Raw genomic sequence first — 7,121 nt, 5'->3', positions numbered from 1 at the left:
CACTGCTCTTTTTTCTTCAACCTATATCTGAACAAAAATGCTTTAGTAGCTCGAAAATGTCACTCAAAAACCCTTCCTCTGGTGCGGTGTATTCTAATTGCTCTCTCTGAATCGGTTTCATGAAGTGATTGGTTGGTGCAAGACTCCTCAACGACTTCTTTGAGTGACTTTTCTGAGACCATATCGTTACTCATGTCTGAAGTTAGAATAGGCCTTCACAATTAGGTTACCTTCCAAGAAAGTAATAAAATTCCATGGAAAAAAATACTCAAATTTTAGCCATATCAGTTGGAAGGGCCTAAAAGAATGCTCGAGAGGGGGCTTATGGTATTTGAACGCGTGGTTCATCATCACGTGTGACGTGTCCATGATGAACAATGATGAGATCAATGAGGTAACATTTCATGGTGACCACATTGTGTTCCTGGCTCGCTGTGAGACGCCATCATTGGTTCTCTGAGATGCCATCGCCGTTGGGACGGGTGACCAAACCTTCTGAATACTTTTCCAGGTGGTTGGTCGAGGAATTTTTTTATACAACGGATATATACCAGGGTGCAAACCTGGCCCATTCGAAAAGTTGTGGGTCCAGACGGCAGACAGCCGGTCATTATTAACTCCTGCATTGACGAGCTCATGACGTACTCATCATCGGACCCCAACATGTTCCACGTTTGTTTTCTGCTGTAGTGACCGAACGCCTTCCTCTGTTTTCCTCTGTTTTCTTTCAGTTAAATGGTCAGTGACTTTCTCCCCCAACCCCACCCCCCTCGATGCCTTTATGGTGAAGTGAGTAAGAGTGCATGCATACGCAACTGGGCGTAAAGGAATCTCAGTCACAGAATGTGGTCCCTTTTCTATTTGGATTGTTGTAACTTAATCAAAATTCTGCAAGTCGAACTGTATTTGGAGACCTTGACAGTCTTTGTGTTTTGTAGTCAATTTGACCGTAAAATAAATTAATGCAACTAGCAAAGGCTTTATATGCATCTTTACGATGACTTAAGACCAAATGAAAGCAGAGAGATAATTAAATTTGCTTTAATAGTACAGCCAGATATAGTTTTAATTTTCATTTATATGCAAACAAAATATTGAGATTTTATGTGACTGAAACTACAAGATTGTTGAACCATGCATTGGAAATATAGTTACAAAATATAGGAGTTGCAATCACGTCACCCCAGCTACATGCATTTCTGAATTTTAAGTATCCAAACAGTGCCTTAATATCATAGGTTTACAAAGATTGGGATACCTTTCAAGTTGCTTTTGTGGTTGTCAAAAAGTAAATTAAAAGAGAACAGACATATTTACATAGTTCATTCTACGATCTATATCCTCATGCAAAAGACGATCGAAGGGCTTCATTAGTACAGAATAGCAGAATAAAACGTACTTGAATTTCACAAGCACATGAGAAATCCCATAATACAATAGTTGTAATCTCAAAAATCTCAACGGTCTATCCTCTAAATACAAGACACCATAATATATATCTTAGATATACCACTTGGAATATATAATGTACCAAGTTCAGCCAAAAGAATCTTGAGTACAAATGCTTGCATTGAGCATTAAATTTTGTATTAATTCTACTAACTTTCTCCACAAAGATTGGCCAGATCTATATTACAAAACCATGACTAATTTGCAAGGTCAAGAAAATTTTTGAATAGATGCATTTATACTTATGACTTGTTTATTTGGTTAGAAGCCATGACTAATTGACATGCCTGGACATTTACTCCTCGCCACAAATGTACAAATAACTTCCCTATATAGACTTGCGTGTCTAAGTTAGATTTTCCTTGATTTTTTGTTTCATAAAGTAATGATATGGTAATCAACGTTTATGTAGCAGTTTGCATTCGACATGACAAATTCATAACTTTGTTTTCCATTTAAATTTCTACTATATGTACAATTACCAACATAATAGTGACTACTTAAAATTTTGCCTCCCGTCTATCATATGTTACTATGCCATGTTGATCATTATCAAGAGTTAGAATTTGCAGTTTCATGCCTAAGAATTTGTACATTTCTACTCAATAATTAGTTTACCAGATATACTAGATTTTCAACCGGCTTCAGCTACTCCGGGCAGTAAACTTTTTATTAGAGAAGAGCTGATAATTTTACAAAATACCATGACGAACCGCTTGCAAGAAATTCATTGGGTGAGGATTATACTAACACAAACAAGTTCAATTTTTTTTTTAAAAAAAACAAGCGAGAAAAAAAAATGATGTTATAAAATTATATGTTTTTTGTCAATGGAAGGCGCTTTTTTTTTTTTTTTGCTATAGCAACCTCCACTGGGCCTCCTTTCCGCTAGAGAATATTCGATGTGGGTAGAACATTTTTTACTCATATTCTCTCCATCCGTGGAGAAGTTCCACCAGCATGGCAATATTTTTTACGTGTGAGTATGCCACACCAGCAACCACCTAAGTATCGGCGGATCAGATGTCGACTTTACGGAATAAATTAGACGGAAGATATTCGGTCTCCGTATTTAATCGTCGTTCGTGTATTTTGAATCTAGACTACTTCGATAAAATTTTAATCTTGTTTCAACGGTGCTACCATGTCGGTGGTAAGACTCACATTTTTTAACCATGTGTTCCATAATAGTCCAAGGCTCCATCATATATTCACAGCAGTGTACGCTCATAAGTGTCATACCCATGCTCGATTCGTACAAATTAATAAATAAGATGAGCTGGCTGCAAACGGCGTTTCTTTTCATGTGCTCTGACATGGTTAAAACCTTGCCATCTTTGCCTATTTTGGTCGCTTCTGCCTTCTGATAGTACAATGCGCAAGCACATGGTCCAGCGAAAAAGGTTAAAGAAAATATATATGTCTTTTTCTTTTTAAAACCTTCAGGATCTTCTCGTGTAACACAAACTCTATATGCGTGCCTTATCATAACCTCATCCATCAGTTATCTACACAGGGAAGCTCTCTGCAAGCGTGCCCTATCAGATCTCTCACAGCAATTATCTGCACCTGTTATCCTCCCTCTGATCAAATTATCTACGCGAGAAATTTCTCTGTGCGCGCGCCTTACGATGATCAATTATTTACGCAGCGGAACCCCCATCTCATCGTATGAGAGAAGTTGACCTGCTCCTTAAACTAAGGCTAAGGGCATGGGGGACCTTCTGATCACTGAGCTGTACAAAGCAGAGTGACCTGGTTCCAGGGCCCACCAAGCCACCGTGGTTGAATGCTCATCTGGCATTCGTGGAAAAAAAAAAAGAAAAAATCTTAGTCAGCAATGTACTAATCCGGGACATAATTTTGTCATTTGCGACTTCCTTTTTATGGGGATGTCTAGGTGCAAATGACAAAAAACAAAAAAAAAATCATTTTTAATGTTAATAAAAGTGACCTTATACATTATTTTTACTTGAGAGTATGTTTGGACTTCGATTGACAAGTATATCTCTGCTTGATTTTTTTATATAAATATAATTTTTATATGTACATCAACCAATAATTAATGTATATTGATCGAGCTAAATATATGCATTAATTTTTAAGATGCGGTGAGATCTAGCAAAAGATATCATGAATCCTTTCCATAATAAAAATATATGTAATTTACATTCTGCAAATCCAAAGAATACCTTTTTTTTTTTTGCCCCTTTTTTTATAACCTTCATATATGACCACAAAAAGTTGTTAAAAAACTTATAATTAACATAGAAAATTTTTAATTGCAGAAAAAGAAGAAAAATATGTAAGAGAAATTCATGTTATTTCATTTTAGATTTTTTTAGACCATCGTACCATGCTCTTGTGTCTGGTTATAAGGATATTCTAGTCTATGCATCAATTTATATGATGAATACATCCAATAAATTGGTCTCTATTGAGTATATTACATGTTTATACTTACTTGAGTATACCGGTATGATGGTTTAGTTAAGTTTAATAAAAAAAGTTTTCAAAGGAAAAAAAATTTTTTTTAATAAAAAAAAATTTTTCCTCTAAAATTCTCATTAGGGAAATTACATAATTGCATTATAAAAGAGAATGAACTTGTGCTTAAAAAGAAAGATGAAAGTGGACATTTTTTATAATCTTTTTGGTAAAAAACTCATCTCCAAGTACCATCTTCCATAAAACCCAAGTAATCACATATAAAAAAATCATTTAAAACATCCCATAAGTTTAATCAAGTCGAGATTGTACCTTTCAAAAGAATGATAGATCTTATTTTATGGTGCCAATAATTAAATCGTACTCTGCACAAATCTAAAATTATTTCGAACTTTTCTATCATCCACCTGCACAGCTCTAAAAAAAGGTGAACCAGTCTTTTGTGCGAAAAATAAAATGTGAATCCATCTTAATCACCTTATTTTAACATTTTTTTTTTTTTTTGCAAAAGAAGATAAGTATTTACAAACAAGCGCCACTCATGTCTGCACAGAAAGGACACCAGCGATTTGACAGGTGAGAAGTTCGCCGGAATTAAATCCCCAGCAAGCCAAGTCAAGTCAATTTAAAACAGCAACCAGAGTCTCACGGAACCGGGTGCGGCCGGTCAGTTACTGAACCGGAACTCCCCGTTTCACTAGCCGGCCCCTCCAACGCCGGCCAGAGTTTCTCTGTAAGGAAAAACCTCTCGGCGGCACCGCCGCCATCCTCCGCCTCCACCACCACCAACCCATCACCCAGCCGGCGAACCACCACAATCGTTACCAAATTACCAATCTGCCCCTCCACCACCACTCCTGCGAGCCCCTTCTTCCCTTTTCTCCGAACCACGAGCCCCTCTTTCTTTCCAATATCTTCAGCTCTCGCGAGAATCGCCTCGGCCGGCTCGGCCGAGATGAACCGCTTCCAGTCTGACTGAGGTCCGAACAGACCGGACATATCGAGCCCGGAGGAGAAGGATATTAGATCGAAGGCGTTGAGCGCCCGGTCCGGCTCCTCCGACTTCCAGAACTTTGCGTCCTCCGCCTCCGCCGTCTCCGCCGCGTGGAACTTCGCCAGCGCCGTCCACTCCTCTTCGCCGAGCCCTTTCTTGAACCAGGGGTCGCGAAGGATCACGTCGATGGCGATCCTCCTCTCGGGATTCGGTTCCAGGAGCCGGCCGATCAGCCGCCGGAGCTCCGGCGAGGTCCACCTGGGGCACCGGTACTCCCCGCGGTAGATCTTGCGGTACATCGCCATCAGATTGGGGTCGTTGAACGGCAGATATCCGGCGTTGAGGACGGAGAGGATCACGCCACAGGACCAGACGTCGACCTTGGCGCCGTCGTATCCCTTCTTGTCGAGGATCTCTGGCGCGACGTACGCCGGCGTTCCGCAGAGGGTGTGCAGGAGCCCGTCGCCGCGGATCTGCTCGGGGAGCGCAGAGAGGCCGAAGTCGGAGACCTTGAGATTGCCGGCGTCGTCGAGGAGGAGGTTCTCCGGCTTGAGGTCGCGGTGGAAGACGCCGTTGGAGTGGCAGTAGCCAACGGCGGCGATCAATTGGCGGAAGTAGCGGCGGGAGAGGTCCTCGGGGAGGCGGCCGCGGGCGACTTCTGCGAAGAGCTCGCCGCCGCGGGCGAGCTCGAGGACGAAGTAGATCTTGGAGCGGGAGGCGAGGACCTCGAGGAGGCGGAGGACGTGGGGGTGGTGGAGGCGGCGCATGATGGCAATCTCGCGGACGACGTTGTGGGAGAGGCCGTCCTTGGCGACGCGGCCCTTGGGGATGGCCTTGACGGCCACGCTGTGGCCGGAGCGGAGGTCGCGGGCGAGGTAGACGCGGGCGGAGGCGCCGAAGCCCAGGAGGCGGACCAGCTCGAACCTCCCGAAGAGGACCTTCGCAGCCGGCCGTGGCAGCTCCTTGCTGCCGAATTTCCGCGGTGCGCTGCCACCGGAGTCCGGCATCCTCGCTTCGGGCCCAATCCCGCGGTGTGCCACTCTGGTGTTTGAGAAATTCCCTTCCCGTTTTCTCAAGAGTGAGCTGCGTGAGACCCGGGGGGGGCGGGGGGAGACGTAATGTGCGGAACGAGAATATTAGCGCAGTATATAAAGAGGAAGACGCTGTCTGGTGATCCGCGCGGTGTCCTTAACTTAATAAGGACACGCCATTGAGACAAAAATGTTCAAATAGTTGTCCTTGGAGTTGAAGCGGAGTATGGAACGGGAGAAGTCCGGCGTGGAGTAGGGGAAACGGGCTCCGGGTTTTGCTTTCGAGTTTCGAGGAATCTGAAGTGTCTTAAATATGTATCAGCTTTTAGTAATATCCTTTTTTTTGCTAAGTATTATTGTTCTTCCGAATTATAAGGGATATCAATTAGCTGGGCCTGTACCTGAAGTTGGAGTGTTCGGATGGTACACGATTGGTGGAGGTGGGCAATGAAATGTCGACGGGTTCGCGTCAGCGACCGCGGTAATAGACGGCTCCTGGTTAGCAAATCTAATTTAGTCCCGTGTTACCAAAAAAAATCAAATCAATAAGCTATTTGACAACTGCGCTGAAATGATTGTTATGCCAAAATATTAGGTCATGTTTCATTTGTTGATAATTTTTTTATTTTATTTGTTTTAATTAAAAAATTTGTTGGCGCCTGAATTTTAGAGCAGTTGAAAGTACATTATAAATAATTGCTTTTTGTTTAATTTAGTTAGAATATTGTATCTCAATAATTTTTTGAAATTTTTATTTATTAAATATTCACGATAAATTCATCGGAACCAATTGGTTTTTGGTTGGCACTAGGAGGCTCATGGTTTTAGTTTCTCTGGATTTTGGCTTATACATGCTAGGGAGTGCCAATCTTAGGCAAGTAGATTGGCCTATGCCTACCGGTCTTGATCCTATATCTTCATTCTTCCTATCAAAAATATCTACATTTTTCTATCTCTATATCCATTCTATTTTATGTTGTATGGTAGATTGAGTATCAAATATAGTATTATCCAACAAAGTCTACTATAAGGATATCAATCCTAGCATAAGATGGCACCAAACCAAACTTATAGTGACATGTATGTCCAAACATATCTAAAAATATAGCCTATCAAAATATTTTATTTATACCATCTATGCTTACTTTTTAAGTTTTGGAAATTTCATTAATTTTAGTTTAGAACTGGCCTTATAAATG

General features: G+C 41.5%; 1 pseudogene across 1 annotated transcript; it reads right to left on the bottom strand.

The window, feature by feature from the left end:
* Positions 1 to 4,130: 4,130 nt before the first annotated feature.
* LOC103702110 (CBL-interacting serine/threonine-protein kinase 14 pseudogene) lies at positions 4,131 to 6,354 on the bottom strand (annotated as a pseudogene). The gene has a single exon (XR_015967817.2). The product of XR_015967817.2 is annotated as a CBL-interacting serine/threonine-protein kinase 14 pseudogene (transcript).
* Between the last annotated feature and the right edge of the window lie 767 nt (positions 6,355 to 7,121).

This window comes from Phoenix dactylifera, chromosome 8, assembly GCF_051530095.1.
Source record: "Phoenix dactylifera cultivar Ajwa chromosome 8, Ajwa_hap1_PhDact_Kaust_v1.1, whole genome shotgun sequence".
Classification (NCBI taxonomy): Eukaryota; Viridiplantae; Streptophyta; class Magnoliopsida; order Arecales; family Arecaceae; genus Phoenix; species Phoenix dactylifera.
The sequence above is the reverse complement of the archived record's forward strand: the minus strand, read 5'-3'. Positions and strand labels throughout refer to the sequence as shown.